Consider the following 15,819-nt stretch of genomic DNA (forward strand, 5'->3'; position numbering starts at 1 on the left):
AGTGTCCATATAGTACAAAATCAAATTGCAACTTTTGCCTTGTAAATCTATAGACAATGTATGGTGTTTTCTAGACGTGGGCTGAAACAGCGCAGGCCAAGGATTACCAGTTGATAATATTTTTATGCTTTTCATTTCCTTTGGCTGTTTTTTTTTCCACTTTTGCTCCAACAGGGTGGGTCTGTAACATCCTGTCTCCACATCCTGTCTCCTCAGAGGCCTCCACTCCCCATACTATAACCTACCGCTCTGAATGTTTAGATTGTATGTGCTGCTAAAACACTCAACAGTAAGTCAGTACATACAGCATTCTCCTCTACAGAAATGGAAAAATAATTCTAAACTGCAATTAAAGCTCTCGTGATAACACAAAGACTGTTCAATAATTGATAGGGAAAATGGGTGGGAGCTTGGTATCCAGGTGGTCCGGTATATAAAACCTATTCTTATATAACCTATTAGCGAGTTCTGAGGGTAGTCCGCATTTCTGAATTTTTATCTGTTGGCCAGAGTGCAGAGTCTATAATCATTTCCTGATATCGGATGTACCGGTATGTCTTATTTTGCAAGTAGTTCACGCATACGGACATACCGCTATGTGTTGTAGGAAAATGGGCACCGGCCACTTGTAGTGCTTTTGCATTAAAATCAAATCCAAAGGACCCTTACATTGGTGGTCAGGGGTGATAAGTGCTGTCTATGACGGCACTAGTCATAATGAGGCTCCTCTACGACAAGGCGCTGGTCCCATCCGCCACTATCACAGCAATTGGTCAGTCTCTGCATATTATGGGCAGCACAGTGACTCAGTGGTTAGCACTGTTGCTTTGCAGGGCTGGGTTCCTGGGCTCAAATCCCATCAAGTACAAAATTTTCAAAGACGGAGCCCTTTTTTGTTTTTGCGTTTCTTTTTTTCACTCCCTTTGTTCCCAGAGCCATAACTTTTATATTTTTCCATCAATATGACCATGTGAGGGCTTGGTTTTTGTGGGACAAGTTGTGCTTTTGAACGACACCATTGGTTTTACCATATTATGTACTCAAAAATGGGAAAAAATTCCAAGTGCAGTGAAATTGCAAAAAAAGTGCAATTCCACAGCACAAATGCTGAAACTGACCTGCCATTATGATTCTCCAAGTCATTATCAGTTCATAGACATCAAACATGTCTAGGTTATTTTTTATTTAAGTGGCGAAAAAAATCCAAAGTTTGTTACAAAAAAAAAAATTGAGTCATTTTCCGAGACCCGTAGCGTCTCCATTTTTCATGAGCTCGGGTTGGATTGATGGCTTACTTTCTGTGCACCGAGCTGACATTTTTAATCATTTTTGTGCAGATATGATCTTTTGATCGCCCAATATTGCATTTTAATGCAATGTTGCAGCGAACACAAAAACGTAATTCTGAGATTTGAACTTTTTTTCTCATTATGCCATTTAGCAATTGGGTTAATTCTTTTTTTAAATTGATAGATCAGGTGATTCTGAATGCGGCAATACAAAATATTTGTATGTTTGATTTTTTTAATTGTTTTATTTTGAATGGGGCGATTTGAACTTTTATATTTTTTTGTTTTTAACTTTTTTTTTACTTTTGGCATGCTTCAATAGTCTCTATGGGAGACTAGCAGCTGCCATAACCTGATCAGCTCTGCTGCATACAGGTGTTTATCAGATCGCCTGTATGTAGCAGAATTGCTGACTTGATATGAGCACTGACCACTGGGCGGCGCTCATAGCAATCCAGCACTGACAACCATAGAGGTCTGCAGGAGACCTCAGGTTGTCATGCCGACCCATCGGTGACCCACGATCACGTGACGGGGCCACCGATGGGTGTGATTTTAAGCAAGCCTTAAATGCTGCTGTCAGAGTTTGACAGTGGCATTTAACGGGCTAACAGCCATGGGTGGATTGCGATTCCACCTGTGGCTGTTCCGGGTCCATGTCACATGTCAGCTGTTCAAAACAGCTGACATTTGCCCGGAAAGAAGTGGGCTCAGTGCCGGAGCCCTCATCAAAGGAGGAGACACGACATGTGCCATACATGTACAGTGCATGTTGTAAAGGGGTTATGGGCAGCACAATGGCTCAGTGGTTAGCATTGTTGCTTTGCAGGGCTGGGGTCCTGAGTTCAAATCCCATCAAGTACAACATTTTCAAAGAAATTGTAAGTTCTCCCTGCTGATGCTTTGGCATGCTTTACAAGCAATCAGACTGCAGTGGAAGTCTCATAGTAAGACTATAAGGGTATGTGTCCACCACGTTCAGGATTGCATCAGGATTTGGTCAGGATTTTTCATCAGTATTTGTAAGCCAAAACCAGGAGTGGGTGATAAATGCAGACGTGGAGCATATGTTTCTATTATACTTTTCCTCTAATTGTTCCACTCCTGGTTTTGGCTTACAAATACTGATGAAAAATCCTGACCAAATCCTGATGCAATCCTGAACGTGGACACATACCCTTAGGCTGGTTTCACACTTGCGTTTTGATCTGCAGCGTTTAAAAAAAAAACGCAGGTGGTGAAAAAACGCATGTAAACGCGTGCAAACGCTGCATTTTTTAGGCGCATGCGTTTTTGCATGCGGTAAAAAAACGCGGCGTTTTGACGCGTTTACATGCGTTTTTTCATGCGTTTGCGTTTTTGAAACGCATGCTGAGAAGTGTGTGACAGCTGCCAATCATCAAAATCAACTAGAAAACCCACTATAAAAAGAAATAGCTAGGGTTAGGGTTAGGGCTAGGGATAGGGTTAGGGTTAGGGTTAGGGATAGGGTTAGGGTTAGGATCCCTAGGGTTAGGGTTAGGGTTAGGGGTAGGGTTAGGGTTAGGGGTAGGGTTAGGGATAGGGTTAGGATTAGGGTTAGGGTTAGGGTTAGGATCCCTAGGGTTAGGGTTAGGGTTAGGGGTAGGGTTAGGGGTAGCTTTTTATTAGAAGAATGTCCTGGTCACCAGGTCACTTTTAAGCCACCCCCCACCATCAAGGTGATAAAGGGATCCAAACCCTAACCCTACCCCTAACCCTAACCCTAGGGATCCTAGGGATCCATAGGGATGTTGACCTGTGTTATGATCCCAATGGCAGAGGATCTCTGATATTCCGGCAAGATAGCAAAAATATAAATACTGCTCTAGGGAGGTGGAAACTGGACTAACCGCATACCTGATCCTGACACAAACAACTAAAAGTAGCCGGTGAACTTGCCTACGTTGGTTCTAGACGTCTCGAGCCAGCCGGAGAACTGACTACCCCTAGAGGGAAAAAATAAGACCTCGCTTGCCTCCAGAGAAATTGAACCCCAAAGATATAGAAAGCCCCCAACAAATAATAACGGTGAGGCAAGAGGAAAACACAAACATAGAGATGAACTAGATTCAGCAAAGTGAGGCCCAATAGTCTAGATAGCAGAAAATAGATAGTGGACTATGCGGTTAGCAGAAAACCCTACAAAACATCCACGCTGAACATTCAAGAACCCCCACACCGACTGACGGTGTGGAGGGAGAATATCAGCCCCCTAGAGCTTCCAGCGAGTCAAAAATCAAATGTAAAGCAAGCTGGACAAAAACACTGAATAATGCAAACGATCCAAATTGTACAAAACAGACTTAGCTTTTCTTGCATGAGGCAGACTGAAAGGAATCCGGAGGAGACCAAATAGGTCTGGATACAACGATGCCAGGCAAGAGACTGAGTCCAGAGGAGACTCAAATAGGAAACACCCGCTGCTTAACGACACAGCTGGAGCTCAGGCCTGCAACAAGACATACCTAACACAATACCGTTAGTGACCACCAGAGGGAGCCCAGAAACACAGTTCACAACAGACCTGGTGACCAGGACATTCTTCTAATAAAAAGCTTTGTTCAATGTGGACACCCCAAGATATACGGTATTGCTATAGAGTACTAAAAATATTAACTCGTAGAGTATTCACTGTCATATTGTTAGGGTTAGGGTTAGGGGTAGAGTTAGGGTTAGGGTTAGGGTTAGGATCCCTTTATCACCTTGATGGTGGGGGGTGGCTTATCAGGGTGTATTCTTGTTTTTTTCTATAAAAACGCATGCGTTTTTTAACGCAAGCAAACGCATGTGCTTAAAAACGCATGCGTTTACATAGACAACAATACGTTTTAAAAACGCCTCTAGAAATTACTACATGTTGCATTTCTGCGACAGAACGCATGCAGCAAAAAACGCATGCATCGTTAAACGCGGCCAAACGCGTACAAAAAAACGCATTCGTTTTTAATGTTAAACATAGGGAAAAAAAAACGCATGCGTTTTTTTCTGTACAAACGCTGCAGATCAAAAAGCAAGTGTGAAACCAGCCTAAATAAAAATGTTTTTAAAAAACATCACAAAATAATAAATATATGTATATAGTACCCATAAATAAATATTTTTATGAAAAAAACAAACACACACAGAAAAGTACACAAGTTTGGTATTGTTGCGTCCAGAACGACCTAACCTATAAAACTGTCTCACTAGATAACCCCTTTAGTGAAAAGCATTAAAAAAAAAACTGGGAAAAATACATGCGTTGTTGTGGAGACACATCATTGTATATTAAACCCTTAAGCCCCGAGGGTGGTTTGCACGTTAATGACCGGGCCAATTTTTACAATTCTGACCACTGTCTTTTTATGAGGTTATAACTCTGGAACGCTTCAACGGATCTTGGCGATTCTGACATTGTTTTCTCGTGAGATATTCTACTTCATGGTATTGGTAAAATTTATTCGATATAACTTGCGTTTATTTGTGAAAAAAATGGAAATTTGGCGAAAATTTTGAAAATTTCACAATTTTCCAACTTTGAATTTTTATGCCCTTAAATCACAGAGATATGTCACGCAAAATACTTAATAAATAACATTTCCCACATGTCTACTTTACATCAGCACAATTTTGGAACCAAAATTTTTTTTTGTTAGGGAGTTATAAGGGTTAAAAGTTGACCAGAAATTTCTCATTTTTACAACATTTTTTTAGGGACCTCATCTCATTTGAAGTCATTTTGAGGGGTCTATATGATAGAAAATACCCAAGTGTAAAACCATTCTAAAAACTGCACCCCTCAAGGTGCTCAAAACCACTTTCAAGAAGTTTATTAACCCTTCAGGTGTTTCACAGGAATGTTTGGAATGTTTAAATAAAAATGAACATTTAACTTTTTTTCACACAAAATGTATTTCAGCTCCAATTTGTTTTATTTTACCAAGGGTAACAGGAGAAAATGGACCACAAAAGTTGTTGTACAATTTGTCCTGAGTACGCTGATACCCCATATGTGGGGGTAAACCACTGTTTGGGCACATGGCAGAGCTCGGAAGGAAAGGAGCGCCATTTGACTTTTCAATGCAAAATTGACTGGAATTTATATGGGACGCCATGTTGCGTTTGGAGAGCCCCTGATGTGCCTAAACATTGAAACCCCCCACAAGTGACACCATTTTGGAAAGTAGACCCCCTAAGGAACTTATCTAGATGTGTGGTGAGCACTTTGACCCACCAAGTGCTTCACAGAAGTTTATAATGCAGAGCCGTAAAAATAAAAAATCATATTTTTTCACAAAAATGATCTTTTTGCCCCCAATTTTTTATTTTCCCAAGGATAAGAGAAGAAATTGGACCCCAAAAATTGTTGTGCAATTTGTCCTGAGTACGCTGATACCCCATATGTGGGTGTAAACCATTGTTTGGGTGCATGGCAGAGCTCGGAAGGGAAGGAGCGCCATTTGACTTTTCAATGCAAAATTGACTGGAATTTATATGGGACGCCATGTTGCGTTTGGAGAGCCCCTGATGTGCCTAAACAATGAAACCGCCCACAAGTGACACCATTTTGGAAAGTGGACCCCCTAAGGAACTTATCTAGATGTGTGGTGAGCACTTTGACCCACCAAGTGCTTCACAGAAGTTTATAATGCAGAGCCGTAAAATAAAAAATCATATTTTTTCACAAAAATGATCTTTTCGCCCCAATTTTTTATTTTCCCAAGGGTAAGAGAAGAAATTAGACCACAAAAGTTGTTGAGCAATTTGTCCTGAGTACAACGATACCCCATATGTGGGGGTAAACCACTGTTTGGGCGCATAGCAGAGCTCGGAAGAGAAGGAGCGCCATTTGACTTTTCAATGGAAAATTGACTGGAATTGAGATGGGACACCATGTCGCGTTTGGAGAGCCCCTGATTTGCCTAAACATTAAAACCCCCCACAAGTGACATCATTTTGGAAACTAGACCCCCTAATGAACTTATCTAGATGGGTTTTGAGAGCTTTGAACCCCCAAGTGTTTCACTACAGTTTATAACGCAGAGCCGTGAAAATAAAAATTCTTTTTTTTTTCAGAAAAATGATTTTTTAGCCCCCAGTTTTGTATTTTCTCAAGGGTAACAGGATAAATTGGACCCCAAAAGTTGTTGTCCAATTTGTCCTGAGTACGCTGATACCCCATATGTGGGGGGGAACCACTGTTTGGGCACATGGCAGAGCTCGGAAAGGAAGGAGCGCCATTTGGAATGCAGACTTGGATTGATTGGTCTGCAGGTGTCACGTTGCATTTCCAGAGCCCCTGATGTACCCAAACAGTACAAACCCCCTACAAGTGACCCCATATTGGAAACTAGACCTCCCAAGGAACTTATCTAGAAGTGTTGTGAGAACTTTGAACCCCAAAGTGTTTCACTACAGTTTATAACGCAGAGCCGTGAAAATAAAAATTCTTTTTTTTTTCACAAAAATGATTTTTAGCCCCCCAAATTTTTATTTTCCCAAGGATAACAAGGGAACTTGGACTGCAAATTTTGTTGTCCAATTTGTCCCGAGTACGCTGATGCCCCATATGTTGAGGTAAACCCCTGTTTGGGCGCACGGGAAAGCTCGGAAGGGAAGGAGCACTGATTTACTTTTTCAACGCAGAATTGTCTGGAATTGAGATCGGACGCCATGTCGCGTTTGGAGAGCCCCTGATGTGCCTGAACAGTGGAAACTCCCCAATTCTACCTGAAACTCTAATCCAAACACACCCCTAATCCCACCTGTAACCCTAACCACACCCCTAACCCTGACATACCCCTAATTCTAATCCCAACCCTACTCCCAACCGTAAATGTAATCCAAACCCTAACCCTAACTTTAGCCCCAACCCTAACCCTAACTTTAGCCCCAACCCTAACTCTAACTTTAGTGCCAACCCTATCCCTAACTTTAGCCCCAACCCTAACTTTAGCTCCAACCCTAGCTCCAACCCTAACCCTAGCCATAACCCTAGCCCTAACCCTAACCCTAACCCTAGCCCTAACCCTAGCCCTAACCCTAGCCCTAACCCTAACCCTAACCCTAACCCTAACCCTAGCCCTAATGGGAAAATGGAAATAAATACATTTTTTTAATTTTATTATTTTTCCCTAACTAAGGGGGTGATGAAGGGGGTTTGATTTACTTTTATAGCGTTTTTTATATCACATTTTTATGATTGGCAGCTGTCACACACTAAAAGACGCTTTTTATAGCAAAAAAGTTTTTGCGTCTCCACATTTTGAGACCTATAATTTTTCCGTATTTTGGTCCACAGAGTCATGTGAGGTCTTGTTTTTTGCGGGACGAGTTTACGTTTTTATTGGTAACATTTTCGTACATGTGACAGTTTTTGATCGCTTTTTATTCCGATTTTTGTGAGGCAGAATGACCAAAAACCAGCTATTCATGAATTTCTTTTGGGGGAGGCGTTTATACCGTTCCACGTATGGTAAAATTGATAAAGCAGTTTTATTCATCGCATCAGTACGATTACAGCGATATCTCATTTATATTTATATTTTTATATTTTTTTATGTTTTGGCGCTTTTATACGATAAAAGCTATTTTATAGAAAAAATAATTATTTTGGCATCGCTTTATTCTGAGGACTATAACTTTTTTATCTTTTTGGTTATGATGCTTTTTGGTGGCTCGTTTTTTGCGGGACAAGATGACGTTTTCAGCGGTACCATGGTTATTTATATCCGTCTTTTTGATCCCGTGTTATTCCACTTTTTGTTCGGCAGTATGATAATAAAGCGTTGTTTTTTTGGCTCGTTTTTTTTTTTTTTCTTACAGTGTTCACTGAAGGGGTTAACTAGTGGGACAGTTTTATAGGTTGGGTAGTTACGGACGCGGCGATACTAAATATGTGTACTTTTATTGTTTTGTTGGTTTTTTTTAGATAAAGAAATGTATTTATGGGAATATTATTTATTTTTTTTCTTCTTTATTTAGGATTTTTTTTTTTTTTTTTTTTTTACACGTGAAAATTTTTTTTTTTACTTTTTTACTTTGTCCCAGGGGGGGACATCACAGATCGCCGATCTGATAGTTTGCATAGCACTCTATCAGATCAGTGATCATACTTTCATCGGAGCAGGCTGCTCTGCAGCCTGCTCCGACCCGGAAGTACTCCCTGCAGGACCCGGATGCAGCCCCGCGGCCATTTTGGATCCGGGGCCTGCATGGAGAAGACGCTCGGTACAAGGTGAGTACATCGCCTTGTACCGATCGTCTCAGGGAAGCACGCAGGGAGCCCCCTCCCTGCGCGATGCTTCCCTGTACCGCCGGTACACCGCGATCATGTTTGATCGCGGTATGCCGGGGGTTAATGTGCCGGGGGCGGTCCGTGACCGGTTCTGGCACATAGTGCCGGATGTCAGCTGCGATAGGCAGCTGACACCCGGCCGCGATCGGCCGCGCTCCCCCCGTGAGCGCGGCCGATCGGCTATGACGTACTATCCCGTCGGTGGGAATTAAGGCCCACCCCACCTCGACGGGATAGTACGTCATATGGGATTAAGGGGTTAATTAACCAGACAACTATTTTTAGCAAGCCAGAAAGAATAGAATGTTATCTATATGTTGACTTTTCAATTTAAGCATTTCCTTCTAGCTGGTCAAGAAAACAGACTTTTGTTTGTGTAAGCCTGTAATATTGACTTGTAAGCTGATATTTCATACAACATATTGACTACACTGTGTTCCAAATTATTATGCAAATTGGATTTAAGTGTCATAAAGATTTAATCGTTTTGTTTTTCAAATAAACTCATGGATGGTATTGTATCTCAGGGCTCAATGGATCACTGAAATCAATCTTAAATACATGTGATAATTAGTTTTCCAGTTGATTCTAATTAAAGGAAAACTACTTAAAAATGATGTTCCACATTATTAAGCAGGCCACAGGTTTCAAGCAATATAGGAAATAAAAAGGATCTCTCTGCTGCTGAACAGTGTTAAATAGTGCAATGCCTTGGACAAGGTTTGAAAACATTAGATATTTCACGAAAACTTAGGAGTGATCATCATACTATGAAGAGATTTATGACTGAAACAGAGTTCATGCAGATAAAGGCATATTGAGGAAGGTTTCTGCCAGATAAATTCATTGAATTAAGAGAGCAGCTGCCACAATACCATTACAAAGCAGCAAAAATTTATTTGAAGTTGCTGGTGCCTCTGGAGTCCCATAAACCTCAAGGTGTAGGATCCTTCAAAGGCTTGCTTTGGTGCATAAACCTACTATTCGGCCTCCCCTAAACAGTGATCACAAGCAGAAATGGTTGCAGTGGGCCCAGACATACATGAAGACTATTTTTCAAGCAGTCTTGTTTACTGATGAGTGTCGAGCAATCCCGGATGGTCCAGATGGATGGAGTAGTGGATGGTTGGTGGATGACCACCATGTCCCAACAAGGCTGCGACGTCAGCAAGGAGGTTGAGGAGTCATGTTTTGGTCCAGAACAGCTGGTAGGACCCTTTAAGGTTCCTGAAGGTGTGAAAATGACCTCTGCAAAGTGTATAGCGTTTCTGACTGACAACTTTCTTCCATGGTATAAAAAGCAGAAATGTGCCTTCAGGAGCAGAAGCATCTTCATGCATGGCAATGCACTATCTCATGCTGTCATGCTGCAAAGAATACATCTGAGTCATTGGCTGCTATGGGCATAAAGGGAGATAAACTCATGGTGTGGCCACCATCTTCCCCTGACCTCAACCCTATCGAGAACCTTTGGCTTATCATCAAGCAAAAGATCTATGAGGGTGGGAGGCCGTTCACATCAAAACAGCAGCTCTGGGAGGCTATTCTGACTTCATGCAAAGAAATACAAGCATAAACTCTCCAAAAACTCACAAGTTCAATGGATGCAAGAATTGTGAAGGTGATATCAAAGACGGGTTACTATGTTAACATGTAACTTGGCCTGTTAGGATATTTTGGAGTTAAATAGCTTTTTTGTTCTGTGAATGTGACCTCCTAATGCTGCAAATTCTTCAAAAGAGCATTTTCAGTTCTTTAAAACATATCAAATGTTTAGAAATCCTACTGTGCATAATAATTTGGAACAGTGCATTTTGAGTTTTTATTCATTTGAGAGATTAAACTGTTATCATTGGGAGGTTTCTTCAATAAAATTCAATGTATACGCTAACGGGTGATGACTTTTATTAGACTGACTGTCATTTGCACCGACCATTTAGGACAATCAGAGAAAAATGTCATTTGCATAATAATTTGGAACATAGTGTAGATAACTAGTGATGTTTGCTGATATGCTAATTATGCATTGTGTTACCCAGCCAGTTTGTTGACTTCGAAAACAGAGGAGGAAAAGCTATGAAAATAGATTAAGTAATAAAGTAATGCTACTTGATATCATCTCCATTCTTACTATTTATGTAAATACTGAATGAAGGACACTTGTTGAGTATAAAAATAAGTTATATGCCTCTGTCAGAGACAGAGAGAGAGAGACAGCCAGAGATTCTGTCAAGACATCCAAACAATCAGGGGACCTTACCGGGCTGCTGCCAATACATCATTTCTTCATCATGAGGGACACGGATCTATCATTCCACAGGAAACAACCTAGGGGACTTTGGCCCCAGTTGGAAGAATACAGATCTGATCCATTGACCATTGCAGAACCATGGATATGTCTGGAGAAAGCCAGGATTGGGACCCGCCGGTCACCTGGCTCCATGGAGATGTTCAGAGAAGCCAGGTTGTGACCCTCGTGTCAACTTGCCTTGTACCTCAATGGACTGTCATCTTCCTAAGCTTGTTATTACCTCCTATTTTTGTGTGTACGCCACAGGTGGGGTAATCGACCCTGTAAGATGAAGCCAAGTTGTGACCCTCCTGTCAACTGGCCTTGTACCTGAATGGACTGTCATCTTCCTATGCTTGTCGTCACCTCCTCTCTGTGTGCATGCCACAGGTGGGGTAGTCGACCCTGGGAACTCTGAAGTAACAGCTGCCATTATCCCAGTAAGTCAGCAGAAGGGTGAGACTCTGTAATGTGCACCATCTTGGGGTATTTTGCTGGGACTGTTCTATGTGTTATCTGCCTGTTTTGTGGTTCAATAAAGCATTGCCACACTGTTTTACCCTCTCCCTGTGTTGTCTGAGTAGCTTTATGCCCATGTTAAAAGGGAGAATGGGCATGCAGTGGGAAGATTCTTGGTCCATGCAGTTTCGGTTAGTGGACCTGGGCGCCCACTGATCCCCTGTGTCTCCACAGTTATCATACCATCAAACAAAAAGTGGAATAAAATGTGATACAAAAGAGAAATGTAAATTAATATGGTATCTCTGAAAAAGTAATTTTGTAACGCAAACATCAAAGCACCAAAAAGCTCCATCAGCAGAAAATAAAAAAGTTATATCTCTCAGAATAAAGCGATGCAAAAATAAATATTTTTTTCTATAAAATAGTTTTAATTGTGTAAAAGCGTCAAAAGCGTCGCTGTAATCGTATTGACCTGAAGAATAAAGCTGCCTTATCAATTTTACAACATGCGGAATGGCATAAAAAAAACCAATTCCTGAATTGCTGTTTTTTGTTCACATTCTGCCTCCCAAAAATCGGAAGAGAAAGCGATCAAAAATGGAATGTTGACAAAAATGGTACCAATAAAAATGTCAACTCATCCCGCAAAAAAGCAAGCCCATACATGACTCTGTCGGCTGAAATAGTGAAAAATTATAGCTTTCAAAATATGGGGAAAAGCATCTTTTAGTGTGAGACCGCAGCCCAACAGAAAAAAAACAATATAAATCTGGTATCACTGTAATTGCACAGACCTGAAGAATAAAGTAGTCTAATCACTTATACTGCACAAGTAACGCCATGAAAGATAAATAAAACAAATTGTTCACCTGCTGTTGATTTGCTCAGTCTGCCTCCCAAAGATTGCAGTAAGGCTTGACTTACATTTATTCTGTGCTCTACGCTGAATGCTTACACCAGGCTTTCCATGTCTAGAGCAAGTCTGCTGCCTCATTATAGTGAGTGGCTCCCTCAGGCTTTTCATCTGAATCATGTCACTTGGAGGTTTAGATGGAAACCCCAAAATAAGTGCTCAGCGTAGAGCACCAGGTAAATGTGATGCCAAATGTTATGTAAAATGTTCCCAATAAAAGCTCTAACTCAATCCACAAAACAAAGCAAGTCCCCACTCAGGTCCATCAACTGTTAATGAAAATATAGAGGGCTTCCACGTTACTTATAGTACAAAGGCTCTGGAAAAGCTAAATGCCCCCCCCCAAAAAAATTCTGCAAATTCTGCGCTCCCAAATCCAAATGCCCCCCCCCCCCATTTTGAGCACCACCATGTGCCTAAACGCACTTAGCGTTCACATGTTTGTCATTTCTGCAGTGATGAGAGCACGCCTAATTTACAGGGGCAAGAGCTAAGCACTGCAATGTACTAGGCACTGCAACATACTGGGCACTGCAACGTACTGGGCACTGCAACGGCAGTTTGCAATTTTCACTCATCAACATCCACTGCTACATGTTTCTGAAAAACACCCATTGAGTCAAAATTGTCAGTACATCGCCTGTAGATAAATTCCCAAAGGGGTATAATTTCCAAAATGTGGTCACTCGAGGGGATATTCTGCTCTTCTAGCACTTAGGGGCTTGGAAAATCTGTGCTCAGGAGGCAAATAGAGCTCCATCCCTCCAGAGTCTCGCTGTATGGCTAAGCAGTGCTGTACAGCCACATGTGGGGTATTTCTACATTTAGCAGAAATTGTGGAACAAATTTTGGTGCCATTTTTACCCATCTCCCAGTGCGAAAATGTAAAATCTGGGGCTAAAACAAAAGTTTGGTGGTAAAAATTTATTTTTTTTCTTCACTGCCCAATGGTATATAATTATGTGACCCACCTGTGTTGTCAATATGATCACTGCACCCCTAGAAAAATTCAATGAGAGGTGTAGTTTGAAAAATGGTGTCTGTTATGGGGAGGTCGGCTGTTCTGGCACTTTAGGGCCTCTGCCAATGTGACATGGCACCCTCAATTAGTCCTGCAAAGTCTGAACTGCAATATGGCTCTTCTTCCCTTCTGCGCTTTACACCGTGCCTCAAAAGTAGTTTTCAACCACATATAGGGTATTCGCGTACTCAGGAGAAATTGCACAACAAACTTTGGGGTCTGTTTTATGCTTTCCTTGTGAGAATGTAAACTTTTGGGGCTAAACCAACATTTTTTTGGGAAAAATATATTTGTTTCATTTTCACAGATCAATGTTGTAAAATTCTGTAAAGCACCTGTGGGTACAAGGTGTTCACCCCACTTATAGGTAATTCCGTGATGGGTCTAGTTTTCAAAATGGGGTCACTTGTGGGTGTTTCCACTATTTATGCACATCAGGGGCTCTCCAAATACGGCATGACACCAGCATTACATCAAAGTCTGCATTCCAAAACATCACTCCTTCCTTTCTCAGCCCTGTTGTGTACCCAAACAGTAGTTTTCCCCACATATGGGTTATCAGCATACTCAGGAGAAATTGCACAACAAAGTTGTGGGTCCATTTTCTCCTGTCACCTTTGAGAAAATAAAAAATTGGGGGCTAAAAGAACATTTTTGTGGGAAAAATGTGATTTTTTTTATTTTCACGGCTCTACGTTATAAACTTCTGTGAAGCACCTGGGGGTTCAAGGTGCTCACCACACATCTAGATAAGTTCCCTGAGGGGTTTAGTTTCCAAAATGGTGTCACTTGTGGGTGGTTACCGCTGTTTAGCCACATCAGGGGCTCTCCAAACGTAACATGGCATCCCCTAATTATTCCAGCAAATTTTACATTCAAAAAGTTAAATGGCGCTCCTTCCCTGCTATTCCCTGCTGCTTCCCTGCACTCAAGCAGTGGTTTTCCCCCACATATGGAGTATTAGGGTGCTTACAGAAATTGCACAGCAAATTTTGTAGTCCATTTTCTCCTGTTACCTTGTAAAAATACAAAAAATTGCGTCTAAAGTAAAGTTTTTGTGAAAAAAAGTAATTTTTTTCCTTCCACATTCCTATAGTTACTGTGAAGCACCTGAAGGGTTAATAAACTTATTGAATGTTGTTTTGAACACGTAGAATGGTGCACTTTTTAGAATGGTGTCACTTTTGGGCATTTTTTGTCATATGGACGCCTCAAAATCACTTCAAATGTAATGTGGTCCCTAAAAAAATGGTTTTGCAAATTTTGTTAGAAAATGAGAAACCACTGGTAGACTTTCAACCCTTATAACTTTCTAACAAAAAAAAAATTATGTTTCAAAAATTCTGCTGATGTAAATAAGACATGTCAGAAATGTTATTTATTAACTATGTGGTGTGATATGACTAAGTGTATAAAAATGAAAAATTTGAACATTGCTAAATTTTTGCTAAATTTTAGTTTTTTTTAAAAGCAAGTCAAATAGAACAAATTTTACCACTGTCAAATCAGTGGTGTCCATTGAAGCGTTCCAGAGTTACTACCCCATATAATGACACTGGTCAGAATTGTAAAATTTGGCCTGGTCATGAATGTGAAAATAGGATGGGGAATGAAGGGGTTAAATTGTGTAAAAAAAATTATTTAATTTGATGATAGCATTAGATATAGGATTAGCAGAATATGTAGTAAATATTTACTGTAGTAATTAGCTTATAACACAGTATTTTTTACTGATCTATAGAATTACTGTTAGCATCAGTCAGTGGAGTTCGGTCACTAACTCTTTTCACACACGTCCTCTCTGTACATTAATAGTACATTCATTTTCTGCAGATTTAGACATTTACTGTAAAATTACTACAGTAATTATTTTGCTACAGTTTTTTTCTATTAATCCATAGATTTATGGTTCGTGTTAGTTAGTTGCAGGTGTTCAGTAATTATTTTCTTTTTATTGACTTCAATTCAGTAAAATTTAATTAGTTTAGAAATTAACTGGAAATTAATGTAGTGCTTGTAATTATTTTGCTTCTATTTTTTCTACTAATATTTAGATTTAGTTAGTCAGTCAGTCAGTTACAGGCATTCTTTTTTTTTCAGGCATTTTTTTTTCCACTGACGTCCACTCAGTAAATTATTTTTAATTTAGAGATTTACTGGAAAATGAATGTTTAAATTATATTAGTGCAGGTTTATTTTTACTAACCCATAAATTTACAGTTGTGCTTCACATGGGAAGAATGAAACAGCCAGAAATGTTGACAATATTGGATTCATGGGCGGACATACCGCCGGTTCAGCCGGTGCGGCTGCACAGGGGCCCCGAAGGAGAGGGGGCCCAATCAGCTGTTGAAGTGTTTTGTTCTTTCATAGAGCCAGCGGCAGCATCTCCACTAAAATGAGAGGAAGGGGGCCGGTACCGGAGTCATTTGCTGTCAGAGAGGGCCCTGCACGCTGCAGGAGACGCCGTAAGGGGCCCTCTTCCTCTCCTCTTGATGCTGCTGCTGGCTCTATGAGGCAGGAAAAGCACAGCATCGCTTCCTAGTT

General features: G+C 40.8%; 1 protein-coding gene across 1 annotated transcript in view; it reads right to left on the reverse strand.

Moving 5' to 3' along the window:
- The window catches only part of OTOP3 (otopetrin 3), a 104,826-nt gene that overhangs the window by 25,426 nt on the left and 63,581 nt on the right, over positions 1-15,819 (reverse strand). The window lies entirely within an intron of this gene.

The sequence above is a fragment of the Ranitomeya variabilis genome, chromosome 4 (genome assembly GCF_051348905.1).
Source record: "Ranitomeya variabilis isolate aRanVar5 chromosome 4, aRanVar5.hap1, whole genome shotgun sequence".
Taxonomy (NCBI): Eukaryota; Metazoa; Chordata; class Amphibia; order Anura; family Dendrobatidae; genus Ranitomeya; species Ranitomeya variabilis.